Here is a 22,245-nt window from a genome sequence, read left to right as displayed (position 1 = left end):
AGAACAAATGGATGCCTGGGAACATCAACCTGGCCATGGACCATTTGGGCCAAATGGTCTGAGTCCATACTTTCAATTCCCAATAGTAACCAGCACATGCAAATACAATTTCAGTTTGTATGTGGAAATGCGTGATTCACATAACTTCTGTGACTAACACTTCCCTCTGTTGAAATACAATATCAGTTTGTATGTGGAAATGCAAGATTCACATAACTTCTGTGACTAACACTTCCCTCTGTTGAAATACAATATCAGTTTGTATGTGGAAATGCGTGATTCACATAACTTCTGTGACTAACACTTCCCTCTGTTGAAATACAATATCAGTTTGTATGTGGAAATGCAAGATTCACATAACTTCTGTGACTAACACTTCCCTCTGTTGAAATACAATATCAGTTTGTATGTGGAAATGCAAGATTCACATAACTTCTGTGACTAACACTTCCCTCTGTTGCAATACAATATCAGTTTGTATGTGGAAATGCAAGATTCACATAACTTCTGTGACTAACACTTCCCTCTGTTGAAATACAATATCAGTTTGTATGTGGAAATGCAAGATTCACATAACTTCTGTGACTAACACTTCCCTCTGTTGAAATACAATATCAGTTTGTATGTGGAAATGCAAGATTCACATAACTTCTGTGACTAACACTTCCCTCTGTTGAAATACAATATCAGTTTGTATGTGGAAATGCAAGATTCACATAACTTCTGTGACTAACACTTCCCGCTGTTGAAATACAATATCAGTTTGTATGTGGAAATGCAAGATTCACATAACTTCTGTGACTAATACTTCCATCTGTTGAAATACAATTTCAGTTTGTATGTGGAAATGCAAGATTCACATAACTTCTGCGACTAACACTTCCCTCTGTTGAAATACAATTTCAGTTTGTATGTGGAAATGCAAGATTCACATAACTTCTGCGACTAACACTTCCCTCTGTTGAAATACAATTTCAGTTTGTATGTGGAAATGCATGATTCACATAACTTCTGTGACTAACACTTCCCTCTGTTGAAATACAATATCAGTTTGTATGTGGAAATGCAAGATTCACATAACTTCTGCGACTAACACTTCCCTCTGTTGAAATACAATTTCAGTTTGTATGTGGAAATGCAAGATTCACATAACTTCTGCGACTAACACTTCCCTCTGTTGAAATACAATTTCAGTTTGTATGTGGAAATGCATGATTCACATAACTTCTGTGACTAACACTTCCCTCTGTTGAAATACAATTTCAGTTTGTATGTGGAAATGCAAGATTCACATAACTTCTGCGACTAACACTTCCCTCTGTTGAAATACAATTTCAGTTTGTATGTGGAAATGCATGATTCACATAACTTCTGTGACTAACACTTCCCGCTGTTGAAATACAATATCAGTTTGTATGTGGAAATGCAAGATTCACATAACTTCTGTGACTAACACTTCCCGCTGTTGAAATACAATTTCAGTTTGTATGTGCAAATGCAAGATTCACATAACTTCTGTGACTAACACTTCCCGCTGTTGAAATACAATATCAGTTTGTATGTGGAAATGCAAGATTCACATAACTTCTGTGACTAACACTTCCCGCTGTTGAAATACAATTTCAGTTTGTATGTGGAAATGCAAGATTCACATAACTTCTGCGACTAACACTTCCCTCTGTTGAAATACAATTTCAGTTTGTATGTGGAAATGCAAGATTCACATAACTTCTGCGACTAACACTTCCCTCTGTTGAAATACAATTTCAGTTTGTATGTGGAAATGCATGATTCACATAACTTCTGTGACTAACACTTCCCTCTGTTGAAATACAATTTCAGTTTGTATGTGGAAATGCAAGATTCACATAACTTCTGCGACTAACACTTCCCTCTGTTGAAATACAATTTCAGTTTGTATGTGGAAATGCATGATTCACATAACTTCTGTGACTAACACTTCCCGCTGTTGAAATACAATATCAGTTTGTATGTGGAAATGCAAGATTCACATAACTTCTGTGACTAACACTTCCCGCTGTTGAAATACAATTTCAGTTTGTATGTGCAAATGCAAGATTCACATAACTTCTGTGACTAACACTTCCCGCTGTTGAAATACAATATCAGTTTGTATGTGGAAATGCAAGATTCACATAACTTCTGTGACTAACACTTCCCGCTGTTGAAATACAATTTCAGTTTGTATGTGGAAATGCATGATTCACATAACTTCTGTGACTAACACTTCCCGCTGTTGAAATACAATATCAGTTTGTATGTGGAAATGCAAGATTCACATAACTTCTGTGACTAACACTTCCCGCTGTTGAAATACAATTTCAGTTTGTATGTGGAAATGCAAGATTCACATAACTTCTGTGACTAACACTTCCCGCTGTTGAAATACAATTTCAGTTTGTATGTGCAAATGCAAGATTCACATAACTTCTGTGACTAACACTTCCCGCTGTTGAAATACAATATCAGTTTGTATGTGGAAATGCAAGATTCACATAACTTCTGTGACTAACACTTCCCGCTGTTGAAATACAATATCAGTTTGTATGTGGAAATGCATGATTCACATAACTTCTGTGACTAACACTTCCCGCTGTTGAAATACAATTTCAGTTTGTATGTGGAAATGCAAGATTCACAAAACTTCTGTGACTAACACTTCCCGCTGTTGAAATACAATTTCAGTTTGTATGTGGAAATGCATGATTCACATAACTTCTGTGACTAACACTTCCCGCTGTTGAAATACAATATCAGTTTGTATGTGGAAATGCAAGATTCACATAACTTCTGTGACTAACACTTCCCGCTGTTGAAATACAATATCAGTTTGTATGTGGAAATGCAAGATTCACATAACTTCTGTGACTAACACTTCCCGCTGTTGAAATACAATTTCAGTTTGTATGTGCAAATGCAAGATTCACATAACTTCTGTGACTAACACTTCCATCTGTTGAAATACAATTTCAGTTTGTATGTGGAAATGTGTGATTCACATAACTTCTGTGACTAACACTTCCCGCTGTTGAAATACAATTTCAGTTTGTATGTGTAAATGCATGATTCACATAACTTCTGTGACTAATACTTCCATCTGTTGAAATACAATATCAGTTTGTATGTGGAAATGCAAGATTCACATAACTTCTGTGACTAACACTTCCCTCTGTTGAAATATAAGTAAGTAAGCCTCGTATTATTTTATGTACATATTGCTGATTTATTTCAGAATTCAATCTTTCAACCTTGATTAATTTTTGTCCACCTGTATATGCCACTTATAGATTGTCCTTCTAAATCCATGGTTTTGCTAATCTCTATTCTATCCTTGAATCCTTGGAGTACCGAACATCACTTTGTAGTTTCCTATTGAATAATGGCTTTTCAATGATAAATAACCGAGTAAAGTAAACTAGAAATAGCATTGTAGACTCACTATTCAAAATTCTGCTCTGTTTTCTCACTCAGTTTCATGACCAATAATCTGCACCTTTTTAATTGCCTAAAGTGATTTAATAGAGTATTTTTGACAAAAACGTAAATCCACGTGAAATATATGTTGGGAGAAATAACCCAAAGCTTGATTGAAGAGGTTAGATTTAAGTAGCATCTTGAAAGATGAGAGCAATATGGTGAGACATAAAGAGCAAATGCAGAGTTTGAGGCCAAGGCAATTAACAGCTGCAGATGGAGTAATTTAAAATTGGTGGTATACAAAAGGCTGGAAATGGAAGAATGAAGACTCCTTAATGTGATGTGATTGGCAGAGGTTGCACCCAGCTGGAAGAGCGAGGCCATGGAGGGATTTTCAAACTGAAGTGGCTTCCAACAGAGGATAAGGAAAGGGTGGTGCAGTGTCCTGAGGTGCTTTCATGTTGCTGTTCATGATGACCTAATGACAAGGACAGAGATATCAAATTAAAATATAGTCTACATTGAAGTAACAATAGGGGCTGGTGCAACAAGATATCAGAAGTCATATTTTATGACAAATAATTCTTACATAAACAGTACATTCACATTCATTAATCTCATACTCTGTCTCCTTTAAAAAAAATAAGTAACCCTCCAGCTAACTACATTATTAAATTAACTGAGCAGTTAACTAATTACATATGGGAAGTTATAATGTTAACTAATTAATTACAAAGACATATTATAAATTTAATTATACACAAAGTAACTGATTTCTTTAGTTCTTGACTACAAGCTGTGCTCCAAAAACTAAACTTAATGGCTCTGCATAATTTTCATACGTTACTCATCTCATAGCTTATAATAGAATTGTAATCCTTACCATACTGTGTAACAATAACTAACACAACAATTACAATAACAGTTTCAGTATAGATCCAACATACCAACCATATAACATACTACTGTACTTTTTTTTTGAAGGCTTCTCATCTTTATACCTCTGGTGTTACATGCATTCTTGTTTACTGTGAACAATGAACTTATTCTGCTTCTTGCTAAACCAGCTGAAACAAAAAAAAAACCATCACTTCCAACTTTCATTCTCTGGATGTAAATGAGTTCCTGGGTAATGGGGCCTCTACTTCCTCAGGAGTTTGTGCAGGAGCTAGTGGAGTTTTTCAAGTGAACCGGTACGGACTTGAAGAGCCGACATGGCCTGTTTCCGTGCTGTAAACAGTTATATGGTTATATATGGATCATTTCCAGAATGTTGGCAGTAATGTTTTCAACCCCTCCTGGACACTTTGCTACACTGTTTTGAGTTGACACGAGGTCAAGTAGAATAACCCTCATGGGACCTTCGGAACTCTTGATTTAATTCCACACAGTACATTCCTCCCACAATGCATCCAGCTCAATCTATGATAGGTGCAGCATATTCAATAACTTCGTGAACAACAGAAGCCCTCAAGACATTAAACTGTTTCCCAAGATTTGTGCAGTATCATCTATTGCAACAACATCCTCCAGCTTATCAGAAATGATATTGCTTCACCACCACATCCTAAGCTTTTCATCTTAGACCTTATTTGTGGATCCTTATCTTGATACCCCATTGAACTGGCTTTCTTATGATGTCCATGCAAATCACAGATTCTTCTCCATATTGCTTGTCAAGGATTGCAGGTGTTCACATTGCCCTAAAAATACCTCGTCACTGTCCAAATAATACTGTGAAATTCATTTGATTCAAGTGTGCTGTCTCCTGTGATATCTCACCACAGCTGATTTTTCAGACTGTTTATATTTTGCTTCACAGATTAGTTTTTCCATTTTATGGTACTTCAGTAATAGACACCTTCTGTCCAAGTAATTTACTGCCACTGTATCACAATACAGTAAATTCCCGTTATCTGGAATTCAAGCCACCAGCTGTCTCAATCAACCAGCAAAATAATTGCAGAAAATAAATGGATAAAAAATACAGAAGTTTAAAATTGATGGGCCTCATCATTATTTTGCCAAAGACACAACAGCAGTCGCAAGAAACTGGAAAATTCACTCATCTGGCATCTTCCAATCTCCATAAGTGCTGGATACAAAGGGTTTTATGGTATTTGCTTCATCAGTTGCCATTTCTAGCAATATCATCGTTTCAATAGAATGGTCATGATCCAATGAAGCAATTCTCCTGCTTCTTTTACCCAGATAAGGGCAAATCAAAATGACCATTACAATGATTATAGCAGATCACTATTTTCCCCTGACAAGGAGAAAAGAGCAGAAGTGTCTATTTCACACAGTCCTTCACTTCTGCCTTGCAGATCTCTGGTTACTTATTAATCAGTCTTGCTTCAAGTGTCTCAATCACATGACCTGCTTGATCAATACTGAAAACTTTTCTGTTTCAATTTCTCAAAAACATGAGTCAAAATCATACGACCTATACATTTTCCATCTGGTCTTTCTTCCTGAATTCACAACCATTGTTCTTTTGTTTCTTCCAAAACATTAATTTTGTTTATGGCTTATTTGTTGACGGAGCCTTCTGTCTGACCATAGCTGTGGATGGTTTTGCTGTGAAAAGGTTCTGTTATGAAAGGTTCTCAGCCTGTGTTCATTCTTAAAGTGTAGTTACTAAATAAAATGTGAGCTTATAAAAATGCACCTTGATGCAAGATTGTGCAGCAGAATTTAAGTATGCACAAATTAAGTAGAGTAGAAGTTTGGCGGCTGGGACTGAGTCTGAGTAAAGCTCTATAATGGAGACGGAAAGGAGCCCTTATGATGGTTGAACAGATCAAAGATTGAAAGTTATTTCTTGATCAAGTACAACACCAAGGTTGCAAAAGGCCTGGCTCAACTTTGTGCAACTATGGAAACCACAAAATAGAATCATCCCACAAAGTGATTTGTTATCACAATTCAGACTTTTTCTCCAGAAGTGCAAATTTCCTTGAAAGGAAATGATCCGAGTGAAATTTGGAAAGGTGCATGGTTGTAGGTATTGACAAATTTAATTTGAATATTGTTATTAAAATTATAAATAACAATTATATGTATTTCCCCCCCCCCCCCCACCCGCCCAGCATGCCATGGTATGGATTTGCAATGGCCTAACAGTTTATACTGACAGTTTCAACTTTTCCCATTTGTGTCTGAGGGTTGTGGGATTTCCAGTGAGAAATTATCAGCCCATATTTTGCTGTTAAATCCCAAAACATATTTTCATTTATATTTTTGGCTTGCTCGTATAAACAGAATATTTGTTTTGATACTCCAATGTCTTAATGTCTTTGAACACCAATGTCATTGTGTGTAAATCTGGCTTGGCTTGTGTCCTGGAGACTATCATGTGGACGTCACATTAATGGAAACAGCTGTGCTCCCAACCTGTTTGGAGCCTCATGCTAAAGTCACAATCTGCCAGTGGGATGATTAATGTCCTTCAGAAATATTGAAATCTAACCAAAATTAGGAATATTTGTATTAGTTCCAACAATTTAGTGAAGCAATTTTCATGAAAATGATACTGGGGTATGTCATTTATCTGCAGGCATTGCTTGAGCAGTAATTTTGAAAACCCTCTGCAAATTTAACCCATGCTCTGCCCAGCAACTGTAAGATTGTATGTAGTCATAGAAGAATATTCATTTATTAATGGAGTTGATCAGGAAATTGAATAATTTACTTTTTGCTTCATTTTGAAAATCTATTTTATGTGTAATTGATTTTCTCTGACAATGAAACTATTAATAAGGCTATAGATTGTAAATGCATTTACGATTTTAACGAAAAGAATAAGAAAAAGTTTTGTGATAACGTTCATGGGAATTTCTAGATGTTCTGCATGTTTTTCTGTGATTCTCTAATTGTCACAGCTGAAGACTGTCTCCCCTCCCCCCACTCCCACCCACCATTCTGGGGTACCATTAATTCCAAGCCGTAGTCACCCATCTAGGTCTGCAACAAAAATTGCTGATAGTAATCTGACACTGGTTGTATTTATTGGTTGTCAATTGACAAAAGAAACCCTGACAGATGTTTTTATACCTTGGGATCACCTGCAGCTTTTGTCCATTACACACTTCTAGATTTTTGAAATCTAGATTTTTATAATCTTCAAAGATTTTTCGTATATTGGTATAATCATTCAGTCTCTCGGGTATATTAATGATAAAGCATTCTTGACTGCTTGAATTCATATTTGGCTGTAAGGAGGCAGAAGTTGATGATCAGATACTAGTCAACAGTTCAGTTCAGGATGATCAAAGCATCTTGTCTGCTTTGAGGGCCTCATCAATGGATTAAATTCTTCACTTCAATTCCACCCTGATCTTCCTGTCTTTGGCTTTTTACATTTTACATTATTCTGATGAAGTACAAAGTAAACTTGAGAAACAACATCTTGTCTTTGGACTAGACATGTTACAGCCCTTAGTACGTTGAATTCAGTTCAGGCATTGAAAGAATACATAGCTTCATGTTCTTGGGAAAGTCCTTAGGATTTATTAGGATATTTTAGGAATATAAATTGCTGATCACTTGGGACGAGCTTCTCAACACTACAATCAAGAAAGCGCACCAATGCTTCGTCTTCCTTAGAAGATTAAGGAAGTTCAACATGATGCACATCCCTCAACAACTTCTACAGGTGCACCACAGCATGCAATGGGAGCTGCTCCATTTAACAGGGGAAGAAACTACAAAAGGCAGTGAATGCAGCTCAGAATATTCTGTAAACCTCTCTCCCCTCTATGGACTTCATCCACTCCTGCTGCCTGGGAAAACCAGCCATGTCTTTTTCTTTTGGCTTGGCTTCGCGGACGAAGATTTATGGAGGGGGTAAAAAGTCCACGTCAGCTGCAGGCTCGTTTGTGGCTGACAAGTCCGATGCGGGACAGGCAGACACGATTGCAGCGGTTGCAGGGGAAAATTGGTTGGTTGGGGTTGGGTGTTGGGTTTTTCCTCCTTTGCCTTTTGTCAGTGAGGTGGGCTCTGCGGTCTTCTTCAAAGGAGGTTGCTGCCCGCCAAACTGTGAGGCGCCAAGATGCACGGTTTGAGGCGTTATCAGCCCACTGGCGGTGGTCAATGTGGCAGGCACCAAGAGATTTCTTTAGGCAGTCCTTGTACCTTTTCTTTGGTGCACCTCTGTCACGGTGGCCAGTGGAGAGCTCGCCATATAACATGATCTTGGGAAGGCGATGGTCCTCCATTCTGGAGACGTGACCCATCCAGCGCAGCTGGATCTTCAGCAGCGTGGACTCGATGCTGTCGACCTCTGCCATCTCGAGTACTTCGACTTTAGGGATGTAAGCGCTCCAATGGATGTTGAGGATGGAGCGGAGACAACGCTGGTGGAAGCGTTCTAGGAGCCGTAGGTGGTGCCGGTAGAGGACCCATGATTCGGAGCCGAACAGGAGTGTGGGTATGACAACGGCTCTGTATACGCTTATCTTTGTGAGGTTTTTCAGTTGGTTGTTTTTCCAGACTCTTTTGTGTAGTCTTCCAAAGGCGCTATTTGCCTTGGCGAGTCTGTTGTCTATCTCATTGTCGATCCTTGCATCTGATGAAATGGTGCAGCCGAGATAGGTAAACTGGTTGACCGTTTTGAGTTTTGTGTGCCCGATGGAGATGTGGGGGGGCTGGTAGTCATGGTGGGGAGCTGGCTGATGGAGGACCTCAGTTTTCTTCAGGCTGACTTCCAGGCCAAACATTTTGGCAGTTTCCGCAAAGCAGGACGTCAAGCGCTGAAGAGCTGGCTCTGAATGGGCAACTAAAGCGGCATCGTCTGCAAAGAGTAGTTCACGGACAAGTTTCTCTTGTGTCTTGGTGTGAGCTTGCAGGCGCCTCAGATTGAAGAGACTGCCATCCGTGCGGTACCGGATGTAAACAGCGTCTTCATTGTTGGGGTCTTTCATGGCTTGGTTCAGCATCATGCTGAAGAAGATTGAAAAGAGGGTTGGTGCGAGAACACAGCCTTGCTTCACGCCATTGTTAATGGAGAAGGGTTCAGAGAGCTCATTGCTGTATCTGACCCGACCTTGTTGGTTTTCGTGCAGTTGGATAATCATGTTGAGGAACTTTGGGGGACATCCGATGCGCTCTAGTATTTGCCAAAACCCTTTCCTGCTCACGGTGTCGAAGGCTTTGGTGAGGTCAACAAAGGTGATGTAGAGTCCTTTGTTTTGTTCTCTGCACTTTTCTTGGAGCTGTCTGAGGGCAAAGACCATGTCAGTAGTTCCTCTGTTTGCGCGAAAGCCGCACTGTGATTCTGGGAGAATATTCTCGGCGACACTAGGTATTATTCTATTTAGTAGAATCCTAGCGAAGATTTTGCCTGCAATGGAGAGCAACGTGATTCCCCTGTAGTTTGAGCAGTCTGATTTTCTCGCCTTTGTTTTTGTACAGGGTGATGATGGTGGCATCACGAAGATCCTGAGGCAGTTTACCTTGGTACCAACAAAGCTTGAAAAACTCATGCAGTTTGGCATGCAGAGTTTTGCCGCCAGCCTTCCAGACCTCTGGGGGGATTCCATCCATACCTGCTGCTTTGCCACTTTTCAGTTGTTCGATTGCCGTATATGTCTCATCCAGGGTGGGAACCTCATCCAGCTCTAGCCTTAGGGGCTGTTGAGGGAGCTGGAGCAGGGCGGAATCTTGGACTGAGCGGTTGGCACTGAAAAGAGATTGGAAGTGTTCTGACCATCGGTTGAGGATGGAGATCTTGTCGCTGAGGAGGACTTTGCCGTCTGAGCTGCGCAGCGGGCTTTGAACGGGGTGAGGGGCCATACACAGCCTTTAGAGCCTCGTAGAAACCCCTGAAGTCGCCAATGTCCGCGCTGAGCTGGGTTCGTTTGGCGAGGCTAGTCCACCACTCATTTTGGATCTCCCGGAGTTTGCGCTGAAGATGGCTGCATGCGCGACGGAAGGCTTGTTTCTTCTCTGGACAGGACGGCTTTGTAAGGTGAGCCTGGTGGGCAGCTCGCTTCTTTGCCAGCAGCTCCTGGATTTCCTGGCTGTTTTCGTCAAACCAGTCATTGTTTTTCCTGGAGGAGAAGCCCAGTACCTCTTCAGTGGATTGCAGTATGGTAGTCTTCAACTGATCCCAGAGGGTTTCAGGGGATGGGTCCGTGAGGCGGGTTGCATCGTCGAGCTTTGCTTTGAGGTTTGCCTGGAAGTTTCCTCTCACTTCGTCTGACTGCAGGTTTCCAACATTGAACCTCTTTCTGGGGGCTTTATTGTTCCTGGGCTTTGGCTTGAAGTGAAGGTTGAGCTTGCAGCGAACCAGCCGGTGGTCAGTGTGGCATTCCGCGCTAGGCATGACCCTGGTGTGGAGCACATCTCGTTTGTCACTTTCTCGCACCAGGACGTAGTCCAGGAGGTGCCAGTGTTTGGATCGGGGATGCATCCAGGTGGTCTTAAGGCTGTCCCTCTGCTGAAAAAGGGTGTTTGTAATGACAAGCCGCTGTTCTGCGCAGAGCTCCAACAGGAGGCGCCCATTGTCGTTGCACTTGCCGACGCCATGCTTGCCCAGGATTCCTGGCCATGTACCAGCCATGTACACTCACAAAAAAACCATCACACCCCAGGTGCATTCTCTTATACCTCCTCCCAATGGAGAGAAGGGCTGAAGTGTGAAAACTATTCACCATCTGACTTAAAGACAGTTTCTTTCTTGCAGCCACCAGACTCCTGAATGAACTCAGAACAGTGCTCTGATTCTGTCCTTGCTTGGTGCTAATTGATCTTAATTTTCATTATTATCCTATACTCTGTAAATTGTGCTCTCTACAAAGCTGTAATGTTAGAGAGATCCTATTGGCCTGATCACGGAGGAACCCTTCCACATTACTAGGTATTTTGTGACAAATATACAAACTTTTAAGGCAAAACATAGATCTTATATAAATTAAACAAATATCTTTCAGCTGTACAGCCTTGTGATGTGAACATTCGATGTATACCATCTCTTAAGAATAGTTGGTGTCTACATTGGATATATTTTCATGTGCTGACTGACTTGGATCTTTTAAGCAACAGATTATAATGCTGAGACATGCTGTGCTGTGAGAGGTGGTGAAATGTTGGTAAAATGCTAATGCTTGTTTTCATTCTGTACCTGACTTTCAAAGTCCTGTGCTGAATTTCCAAAACATCTGTTATAATCATTTGTTGCTCATTAACTTGGCTGTCCCAATGGAAAAATGTAACATAAACAAATATTCTGAATGGATTGCAAATATGCACTAGGAACTCAAGCATCAGAGAATTTTCTCAGAAAGATTGTTGACTCTGTGCTATGTTTTCTTTAAATATACAGAAGCAAGAATAAGAAATATATTTTATTCAACATCTATTCAATTTGATTCATGTCATGATTTAAAGCAACCATTCTCAATTTTTTTTTTAGCTTTGGCTCCCTTAGGACTCTGCTCAAATTTTATCAGGCCCCTTCCCTGTGAAGCAGTGAAGTTTAGTTTGTTTCTTCTGTACTTCTCTTCTACTGACTACATAAAGAACCATAAAAATATTTTATGATGTCAGTCCATAGTTCTCTTAAAAGTACTGTGGCCCCCAGAGGTGCCATATGACCCCCACTGAAAATGGTTGATTCAAAGAGTAGATACAATTGGATATAACCTTAAGTACCCATAATGTCTTGTTTATAATGATGAAGATGTGTATTGCTGAAGTGATTTCTCCTCTGGTCAAATTACATCAATGCAAAGTGGAACAATGCCCAGCAAGATTAAAACAGAATTAATCCAGATAATCACTGTTCCATTCATCAATTCTGTAAACAGCAAAGTGATGGAAGATGTTAAACACACTATTAAGAATTACTGAATAATGACCGGCTCAATACATTTCAATCCTGCTTCTTTCAAGACCATTCCTTCAAGTGCTGATTGAAGTATGGATAATAAGGCTGACCTCCACTGTAAAAATGAAAGTAAGTGCCCTTAACAGCATTAGTCTGGGATTTTGACTCATTGGAAATGAAGGAATTATTTGCAGGTGAGACTGATGTGTGATTTCCAAGGGCACTAGCCAGCCCACCTCACTGACAAAAGGCAAAGGAGGAAAAACCCAACACCCAACCCCAACCAACCAATTTTCCCCTGCAACCGCTGCAATCGTGTCTGCCTGTCCCGCATCGGACTTGTCAGCCACAAACGAGCCTGCAGCTGACGTGGACTTTTTTACCCCCTCCATAAATCTTCGTCCGCGAAGCCAAGCCAAAGAAGAAAGGAAGTGTTGCAGTGTTGAGAAGAAGGAGGGATTTTGGATTTGGTTGATGGAAAATCTCCATTAATTGGAAACATGAAAAAGAAAATGTCCTTGGTCACCACAATCAGTCATCTTGGCCCCAAGTCAAGTCGTCAACCTTATTTATTGTTCAAACCATTCTTGCACGGTAGGATGAGGTAGCATTTCTCCAGGACCACAGATATCATTATAAGGCCCCTCTCATTAACGCCCTCAGCCCAGCCATTAAAAGTTTCCCTCCATACCCATATTCTCAGAAATGTGAATAGTTTTATAATTCCTCATACAATAAAAAAAACTGTTGTATCTGCAATTGCTAAGACTGAAATAAAATTTAAGCTTGGGCTGATAAGCACAAAGTAATATTTAATATTTAAGCACAACGTAATCATGTGTTGGGCTACAACCATCACCTTTTCTTGACACAATTAATTACTGTAGTCTAATGTTTAATAATAATATGCTTGAAAGCAACGTTGACCACATCCATAACTGGACTAGTTATACATAAACAATAAAAAAGTACATCAGAGTCAGGGTCTGCTATGCTGAGCGGGTTCCAGTCTATTCCTTTCCCCTATTAGCCAGGTTAGAATATTTTAAGTTTGCTTCGATGAGTGTAGTCCTGGTGACAATAAGGACACTCAACCTACATATGACCACAGGATTTTTCTTCCCTGTTTCAGTGCGCCTGCAGCATGTGGTATCTGTATGATGCAATGCAGCCACTGACAAACCGAGATCTTTTGGCACCAAGAAAGGCAAGAGCAGAAATCACAAATTAACTGTTCTGAGTTCCTCTGTAACTTCTAGATTGGTCTCACCTGGAAATAATTTGCTGTTCCTACACTGGTATGAAGTCAAATCCTTGGAATCCTATACCTTGCAGTATCAATGAATATCTTTTCCACACACACTGCAGGGGACCTCATTTCTACCTTGCCCTAAATAAAGATATATGAGCTTAATACCTTGACAAAAATAAATGGATGAGCAGTCAACGTGAATTTAGTAAAAGAAAATTGTGGTTGACAATACAGGATTGTCTAGTGGCACAGATAAGAGGGAACCACTGAAAATGGTATGTTTGGATTTAAGTTTATGTGTCACATTATACCAAGTACAATGAGAAGGGTTTCTCTGCAAGCAGTCCAACAGGTTATATCTATTAGCTGTGTAAAGAGCACTAGTTATAGAGTGTAGAGGTTCAATGAAAAGATCAATTAGTCCTAAGCAAGGCTAGCATAATAGTGCTATTTTGATGTCCATTCAGGAACTGAGGAAGAAACTGACATTAAAACTATTGGTGCGTGCCTTCACAATCTTCAGCCTTCATCCCAATCGGAAGAGGAAGAAAAATGTGTGTCTGGGAATTGATGGGCCATTCAGTATGTTGGTTGCTTTTCCTGGGCAGCAGGAAATTTAGATGGATACCATGGAGGGAGCGAAGTTTGTGTTTTCTGTGCATCATTCTTAGTCTTCTGTAGCTTCTTCCAATCTTGAGCAGACCAGTTCCCATACCACGCTGTGATGCTTTCGAAGATCCACCTGTAGACGTTCTTGATGGATGAAGGACATGCCAAACTTAAACTTCTAAGAAAGTAGAGGCATTTGTGCTCTTTCTTGACTGTTGGATCAACATGATTGGCAGGGAGGCAGGTATTGGAGATGTTTATTCCTCAGAATTCGAAGCTATCTTCTCTTTCTACTTCAGCCCCATTGATCTGGACTGGAGTGTGGACTCTTCCCCCACCTCTAATATCAGTGATCATCATCTTATTGATGCTGATAGAAAGACTGTTGTATTGGCGTTATACCTTGAGACATTTATTTGGTACCCAGCCCAATACTGTGGTGTCATTGGTGAATTTGAAGATGAAGTGGAACAGTATTTGGCTGTATAGTCATGGATTTAAAGGGAATACAATGGGGGTCTATTCACATTCTTGAAGTGCATGTGGAAAAGATGTCATTACTCATCTTTATGAATGAGGTCTGTTAGACAGAATGTTAAGGTTCCAGTTGTAGAGGGGGGCATCGAGGACTGGATCCCAAAGTTTGCCAATAGGTTTTCTGGAGAATATGGTATTGAAGGCAGAGCAGTAGTCTATGAATTGTAGTCTATCATGGGTGTTCTTGGTGACCAGGTTGTCCATGGCCAAGTGAACAACCAAGGAGAAATTTGTGACAGTGACCATGTATTCATTGAGATCTGCTGTGGACCTGTTTGGACAGTAAGTAAATTGAAGTGAATCAAAGCTGGGAGGCCAGAGTTGATGTGAGCCATGATTAGCCTCTCAAAGTACTTCATTATGGTGGATGTCAGAGCGACTGATCAGCAGTAATTCAGACCGATTATAGAACTTTTCTTCAAGTTCACGTTTATTATTATCTGATTGTACAAGGGCGACCTGACTAGACAGCATTCTCGGGTCCTCATGCAAAAACATGCAACCAGACATAACACACATGAAGACAACAATACAGATATGTGTGTGTCTATACATATATATATATATATATATATATATATATAGATTAGCAAATCCAAAAATTTTATGAGTTAGCCAGTTCACTTACAGATTACTTTTTTTCACAGAAAATAAGATTGAGGATTATGAGTCGACAAAACTTATCTTTGTAATATGTTCAACATATGGAGTAACTCTTTCAAAAGCTTTGTCTTCTTTCGCTCAGAGCATATTCATATGTAGCTCACATTTCTTGTTTAATTACTTGGATTGGCATGAATTAATATTTCTGTGGCAGTAATTAGATGCACTGAGATGGTTGACAACCAATGCTATTAGTTTCCATTATCCCATGGAAATGGAGCATTTCAGATCCAGCAGTTAAAGTTAATTAGCATTACTTGGGATAGAGTTAGTGACTGTTTTAACCTTGGCTCAGTTTATGACTTTATATACTGAACAAAATGAGTATAGAACAGCTATAAAATGTGCTCAGAAATTTCAAATGATTTCCTTTTTATCGAATATCACTTTCAATGGATATCTGGAGTGGACAAGGTGATTTGGTACCCAGTTGTTAATTCAGTTCCCACTGAGCAATTAATGGCCTGTTCCTTATGTTTTCAGCACCTGTGCATTGAATGTAACATCAAATAGTGTCCTTGGAAAACAAGGAGTTGAAACTTCAGTGTGTTATTTTAATATAAAACTAATTTTAATCCAGTTATGCTGTGTACATTCTGATGTCAAGGGATTAGTGAATCTATTAATACAACACTGAAATTCGATCTCAATAGAACTTTAAATTCTGGAATCCTTTCTTTCAGTTTTTCAATGTACATTTCCAAAATATAATGTTCATAATCATTTGTGATTTAGTGAATGATTAATTAAAGATTTTATTCATGAAACCATGGACGAACATTGCCAACTATGGATACATTGTGGATAATGGTTTGAAGACTAAAGCAAACTTTATTTGATATATGGAATTCAGAAGGATTGAAGAAAGTTAGTTTTGACTAATGTTATTCTTTGGCTTTTGTTTTTCTATTTGATTGGAGGTGCTGTGTGAGAATTAATTATTGGACAAAATGCTGCAGAGATCTCTTCCTGACTTCCCAACAGCTTAAGGTCTGATTTATAATACAGCTATTCCCTGACTTGTGACCCATGCGACTTATGTCATCTGCAAATACACCAAATATTTTTAGTGAAAGTATAAAATTTACATGGATTACGTTGGATTTGACAAAGTATAACAGGGATACAGGGCACGAAGGAGCCAAAATATGTGTAATTACCTCGATAGTCAACATCCCGGGTCTGTAGGCTGGGCACAGCCATTTTGATTCCTGTGCGCATGCGTGAGTCTTCGGTTGGTGCATGCATAGTGGATTTGTGTATTGGAGTTCGATTGGTGCATGCGCGAGAGTAAAGGTCATAAATTCAATATTGTTAGGCATTGTCTTGCACATATGCCAACCAAACTCCAATGCGCAAACCCACTGCGCATGCACCAAGAGAAGATTTGCTCATGCACCAACCGAAGACTCTCATATGTACACAGGAATCAAGATGGCTGCGTTCAGCCTACGTCCCCGGGACCCCGTAAAACCAACTAACAAGGTAAGCATGGACTAGAATGTGGGAAGATTCGTCAAGGTTGATCGACAAATTCAATAAGCTTTAAGTTGTTATCAAATCTACAATTTAAAAAAATTGATTAAAAAGTTTGCTTTAGCCTTTGGTGCTACACACATGCAGGCAAAATTCTGACTCACATCCATTTCAAGATATGACCAATCCTTCGGTCCCAATTATGGTCATATGTCGTATGTCAGGGAGTACCTCTATATACAAGACCAAACTCAAGACCTAAATAAGGAACTAGTTACCCTTTGTGCCTTCCTTTCTCTATATCTCAGCTATTCATTTGTTCTGATATGTTGTTTAACTTGGAAGATCAATTTTAACTGAGGTTGAAAAATAATTTATTGAAAAAACTAACAGAAATGTGCTTCTCTTCAGATAGACGGTCATTAGTTGAGGTCACTCTGTGACTGAGGTCACTTTGGACTCTTTCCACAGATTATCCTGAGGGCCTTCTGACAGTTGGTGCTGTGGAAGACCTTGTCCACTGTTTCTAAATATCAGGCATGATCAAAATGTGCAGAATTTAACAAACATTTAGCAACAACTTAAAAGCAAGTTTTTAAATACAGAATAATACATTGCTATCAATTAAAACAAATTTACAGTGAAATAAAATGTAATCAGATAATTTATTTGAACCTGCATCCAGTGTGTTCACAGTTTATGTACAGCAATGGATGATAGGTTTACAAGTCTAAGATACATTGACAGATTAATGTCAGTTCTTTATCAAAACACTAGCTACCTTCAATGTGATCCAACCTATTGTTTAATGGCCAAGTCACTAATCACTTCCTCTGTTAGCTGATTCCATAGAAAAGACAAGGAAGACTTACCTGGAAAGCATAAATCCTCTGGAGGCTGCATATTTGTGTGGGGTTGGAGTGGATAGAAGTGCTATTGATTTGGACCTGAGAAATCCCCAGCTGAAAGAACAGGCAATGGACTGAAATAAAAATAGGTGAAAACAAATATCATTTGTTTTTTCTCCAACACTCCTTTTTCCCATTGAAATTTACGTCAATTTCTCTCTATTTTTTTCAGACAGAACCAGTGCCAACAATACTGCCAAAAATGTGAAGCAGAGAAATGTTTAAGCAGATTAGCATTTCTGCTATGAATCATGTAAATTAATTCGGATTTATTTTGCCATCTAGATACAACCTCATCTCACATGGGTTAACATGTAATTATGCTCATTAATATAGTTAATTGAATGTTCCTAATATGGAAATCTATGAATCTGCAGAATGCTCCTACTTGAACTACAATTCCTGATCATTGCAGATCAAATGAAAAATAAATAAAAGCAGGAGCACAGAAAATAATTAGTTTAAAAGTAGAGCAAGCTACTCAAGTTCCCACATACATTTGAAAATATTTTACCTAATTTTATTTTACTTTTCCCTTGCACAGTTGAATCTTATTTTTTCAGAATATTAATCTTAAACGTGATCTTTCATTCTGCTTGTAAATAGATAGGCCCCAAAATGTCCTGCCTCAAACTGCTGTGGAAAAGCAGGTTAATTTCAATCGCTGACAATTTGCTGGAAAATGTCACCCCATGAGGTGATATTCTTACAAGCCATCACTTAACTCCTCTCGATAAAGGATTCTGATCTGAAATGCTGACTAACCATTTCTGCCTGTAGGTACTGCATGACCCACTGACTTCTTCCAGCAGATTGTGTTTAGCTTCAGATTTCAGGATCTGCAGTCTCCTGTGTGTCTCTTTATTGTTTTGTCATGCTACAAGTACACAGAGCACTATGTGTAGTTTGGGTGATAATGTCATATTTCCAGTGGAAATTAAGAATCATCTGATCAGAACTGATGCTTTCTGTGGACAGTGAGCTACTTTCAAAAGGAAAGCTTTCCAGATGGCAGTGTACAGACACTGGATTTCTATATGTTAATTCAAGGGCTCTTTGACTCTAACTATAAATGCTGCACAAATGTTCGTTTGCCCATTTCTATTATAGGATTGCACTAATAAAATGGATTTATTTGGGGTTACTTTCACCCTCACCCACACATCAATATTTTTGCTTATTCTAAATAAGATTAATAGCCCTGAAATAGTTTTTTTTTAAATTAGTAGTACAAAGTAATGCAATGAGGACGCCATTTTGTAGACTAGAAGATCTTACTAACAGGAAGAGTTGGATTTAGTAATAGTATTTGGTAGTCAAATATTCACTAGGGTACTGAGAATAATCTGGCTCAATGGAAACATATGGGATCTTTAGGTATAACTGGAAAAGCTGGTAATGTCCCACTGTCAAGTTTCAACTGATTTCCAGATATTTAACAAGGTCACTAAATGTTCATTAGAAATGCTAACTTAGTGTTTTCTCTCTACTTGGAGGTCAACTGAAGCCATCCAGATATTTTTCATGTTTTATAGCATCACTTGATCACCAAAGAAACCAAACCTTTGTTTTTAAATGAAGCACCAATACTGAGGTATGGGAGCAGATTCTCAGAGTAGCCGCTGGAAATAATAACCTAGAATATTACCAAGCTGACAAGAATTGCTGAAGCTATATTCAACCAAAAATAAGAGTTGTGATATCGTTCACTCTTTATTACTCTTTTAAGACTATCAGAATGTCAGTTTGCAATAATGGTTTTGCTTTCCAACCAATAATATTCTGGCAGACTGCAGTAAATTATTCTATTGTGCTAATCAGAGCATCTGGACTTTTATGTCAATTGCAATATCAGTCACCCTTTATTACTGGAAACAACTTTGTCAAAAAATGATCCAACCATATTCAACTTTCAGAATTACCCATGCAAATAATTGGGAGGTTTTTCAATGTTACCAGGATTAAAATTTTTGTTACTATAATGCTGTTACTTTTTTTTTTCAGGATCATTTAGACATAGTAGCTCAAAACATTGATGTGGCTCGAGATACCTAATGGGAATCCCATCATTCCAAATGATTCTGTATTTGAACAAATAAGAACCTTCCAAAAATGGAGCAAATACACAAGAGTCATACAGTTCATACATGACATTCCATTAGTAAAAACATTCTAAATTTATTCTATTTTACTGAAGGTGAGCATGCTTAATTTCTTTAAGGAGAGATTTGAAGAATTCTTCAATTCTTGGACCCTTACTCCTCTCATCTCCCAACACAGGTGTAATCATAGACCTCACCTTTCTCTACTCTTTTTTATAAAATTGCAGAACCAAGCACAAATATCTTGAGAGATATAACAACTTTTCATCATATGATCGCAAATTATTTCTTGGATAGAAAACATAAGAACAAGGAGTAAGAGTCGGACATCCAGCCCATTGAGCCTGCTCCGCCATTCAATGAGATCATGGCTGACCTGATAATAGGCTCATCTCCACCAACTTGCCTTTTCCCTGTATCCCTTAATTTCCCCTACTTTGTAAAAATCTATGCAACCTTGTCTTAAAATATTTATTGAGGTAGCCTCCACTGTTTCAATGGATACAAAATTCCATAGATTCACCACTCTCTTGGAAAAGCAGTTTCTCCTCATTTCCATCCTAAATCTGCAACGCTGGATCTTGAGGCTATGTCTCCTAGTTATAGTCTCCCCCACCAATGGGAACAACTTACCTATAAGATCCCCTCTCAACCTTCTAAATTACAGCCCCAGATAATATTTCCTCATAGGCTAACCCCCCCCCCCCATCATCTCTAGAATCAACCTGGTGAACTTCCTCTGCACCATCTCCAATGCCACTACATCCTTCCTCAAGTAAGGAGACCAGAACCGCATGCAGTACCCCAGAAGCTGTTCCTCACCCTGGTGGTGCTGGCTCTTATACTTCTATATCTCTTTCCCGACAGATATAGCTGAAAGATGCTGTGTGCAGGGTGGAAGGAGTTCGCAATGATTTTGTGCACCCTCTTCAGACAACTATCTCAGTAGATCACAGATGGGGGTGGGTGGGTGGGTGGGAGTCTCTAATGATCCTCTCTGCCACTCTTACAGTCCTGTGATTTCTCTGCAGCAACCGATCCACTCTGTGATGCAGCTGGCCAGGACGCTCTCAATAGAGCTCCTATAGAAGCCTGGCATTATAGTGGCTGGTAGCCTTGCCTGCTTCTGTCTTCTTGGGAAGTGTAGTTGCTGTTGCACTTTCCTGAGAAGTGAGGAGGTGTTAAGTGTTCATGATAGTCACGAGTTAAGTGAACTCCAAGAACTTGGTGCTCTCCATTCTCTCTACTACAGTGTACCAGAGGGTTTCTGTTCCTGGTACTCCTGAAATCCATGATCCTCTCCTTCATCTTGTCCATGATGAAACTCAAGTTGTTTCTCTTGCACCTTTTCATGAGATTTACCACTTCTTTGATGGCCTGCAGAGTGAGAGTCAACAAAATCACTCTGAATATTTTGTCAAATTGTTTTCAATTTTAACTTGGATTCTCACATCCTTGATATCTTAAACTGGTTTTAAAATTAATGGTCTTTAAAATTAGCACCATAAATTAATCTATTATCGAAAGCGTATTTTACTTGAGACAAAGCAGTCTTAAAACAACTAGTCCTCTACTTATTTATCAAATCGTTAGGAAGTAGTTAACCCATCATTACTATTTATAAGTGAATTCTGATTGAAGTTATTAGGAGGTAAAACTTATATTAATGGTTAGATTAGATTTTATAGTATCCTACTTGAAGATTCATTGTTCGACACAGAGAGAGGCAGAACTTTGGCATTTCATTACATCCTGCTTACTAATAGGAAAGCAGTGGTGAGTAAAGAAGCAGCCAGAGGACACTGCCATCTATCGCAAGATTAATTGCAGGAGAGCACTCAGTACTTAAAATAGTACATATTGCATCTAATGGTCTGGTATTTCTGTCATTCTTAAAATGATGGATCATCTAATTTACTGTGAACAATACAACAGGAGATCTACTAATGTGCCTGTGTCTATCACACTTCGGTATCACACGTGATATATTAAATAGAGGTCATATTTTCAAATGATTAGTTCAAACACCAATTTCATTAAATGACAACTAAAGACAGCTGAGGACATAAGACCAGTGAGGAACCAGTGAGCTGAAAGAGAAGTGACAGTGATGTAATCTAAAAATTGCCAATCCTGAACTAAAAGTTACGAAACTGTTTCAGATTGTGACTCTGTATACTGCTTTAAAAAAATCTAGAAACACAGTGCCTATTATAATTAATAGCTACAGATTTTTTTTAAACCTTCCTGTAAAATTCAGCAAACCTCATTGGAAAAATGACTTTAGTTTTTCCCCTCCAACCGTCTGTGAGATCTATCTTCTGGGAAGGGTTTATTTCCTGATGTTTGACTCCAACGTTATCATTGATGCTTATGGTGTATTTCAACATCTTGTGTAAATACGTGATGTAATTAAGAACATATTGAGAT

The 22,245-nt window shown here is 38.9% G+C and overlaps 1 protein-coding gene and 1 long non-coding RNA gene across 37 annotated transcripts in view; one reads left to right on the top strand and one right to left on the bottom strand.

Moving 5' to 3' along the window:
- The window catches only part of cox11 (cytochrome c oxidase assembly homolog 11 (yeast)), a 368,290-nt gene that overhangs the window by 67,936 nt on the left and 278,109 nt on the right, over positions 1 to 22,245 (top strand). The gene's annotated exons all lie outside the window — the stretch shown is intronic.
- LOC138741679 (uncharacterized) lies at positions 3,317 to 22,156 on the bottom strand. Its single transcript, XR_011343659.1, has 3 exons — positions 22,081 to 22,156; positions 17,678 to 17,787; positions 3,317 to 3,916 (listed from the first exon to the last, which is right to left on the bottom strand). It is a non-coding gene; the product is annotated as an uncharacterized lncRNA (long non-coding RNA).

The sequence above is a fragment of the Narcine bancroftii genome, chromosome 8, assembly GCF_036971445.1.
Source record: "Narcine bancroftii isolate sNarBan1 chromosome 8, sNarBan1.hap1, whole genome shotgun sequence".
NCBI classification, from domain to species: domain Eukaryota; kingdom Metazoa; phylum Chordata; class Chondrichthyes; order Torpediniformes; family Narcinidae; genus Narcine; species Narcine bancroftii.
Note: the sequence above shows the minus strand (reverse complement) of the source record. Positions and strands in the feature narration are given on the sequence as shown.